We start from the raw sequence: 1423 nt of genomic DNA on the forward strand, positions 1-1423 counted from the left end.
GGAGCAACTCTCTCTCTCTCTCTCTCTCTCTCTCTCTCTCTCTCTCTCTCTCTCTCTCTCTCTCTCTCTCTCTCTCTCTCTCTCTCTCTCTCTCGGTATTTTAGTCCATTAAATTTGGGACCATAATAATAATACAAACTATAGTCAAGACATTTCAAATAATGAATACAAAGAAAAGCACTGGGGGGCATGTAGGATATTATGATGATATTGATATTGGTCAACATGATTGCCCATCCCTAAGAACGACTCAATAGTAGTAGATCTAGCTATGTAAGTTTTTATTACATTTTTAAAAGACCAAGAGTATGTTTTTTTGTGGTTTGTTGTTGTTGTTGTTGTTGTTCGTCTCTGCCTAAAGCTATCGACCCCAGGTGAAGGTTACAGCATAACTTGGCTAGGTCTACTTTAATTATCAGACAATTACACGTAAATTCAATACTTTGTCTCTCACCATATCTTATAATAACCGCAATTTTTTCAGTAGTATCATAGTGAGATTTGCAATCCCGACTAAAATAATAACTGTCATTAACAGGACAACGGTACCATTGTCTTATTTCCTACTCCCCTTTCCCCCTTAATTCTTGCTTGATTTTTACACTTTATTCACTGTGTTGCCAGACTACCATAAACAATGGGGATCAAACATGTTAAGTTCTTAAATAAACAGTCAGTCCTTATCAGATACGATTTTCTGTTTTCTCTTTCTTTTAGTATATAATCCAGCACCGTTTGCTCTAGATTTGGGAAATTTGAAAAATAGGGCATCATCCTATTTGAACGAGGAATTATGAAGTCGAAACGTTTGTGGTGGTCTATGAATTCAGCTGAAAGCCCAAGTTTCTCCTTTAATCTGTTAGTCTAAGAACTGAACGGGAAGGATATATACGTGTAGCTAGGCTACTTTTTTTCCTTCACTTTCTTTCAAATAGATCTTAACATTGTACTTCTCTTGTTTGTACACATGTAGTAAGTTCAAGCAATTTGGATGAATCATAATTATTATTAAATATTTTTTCCGAATTGTTCTATAAACGAGCGTACCGTTGAAAAAACCGGAAGAAGACTGTCGCCGTTTGTCAACAACGACGGAATCAAAAACCGACCATGGCGGCCCAAACGACTGCTGATGAAGTCTGTAAATATGCCTATGAGGGGAACTTGGCTGTTTTGAAGCTGAAAATACAGGGGAATAATTCATTTTCATCCCGGAAAGACACGGTGAGTTTTAAGCTGTCTGCTTCATTTTGTAATTAAGATAATTTGTGTTGATTTCACAGCAGACTGAGAAGATGACATTGCAGTCTGTGTGTCTAATTATTAGACTAATAGTAACTTAACTCTTATCCTGCGTCTGTGCCCAGATGCGTATCTTATCAGCAACCGATTCCGTCGGACGTGCCGGGCAGGCCGCCGGGGT

Source organism: Aplysia californica, unplaced genomic scaffold, assembly GCF_000002075.1.
Source record: "Aplysia californica isolate F4 #8 unplaced genomic scaffold, AplCal3.0 scaffold00277, whole genome shotgun sequence".
Taxonomy (NCBI): domain Eukaryota; kingdom Metazoa; phylum Mollusca; class Gastropoda; order Aplysiida; family Aplysiidae; genus Aplysia; species Aplysia californica.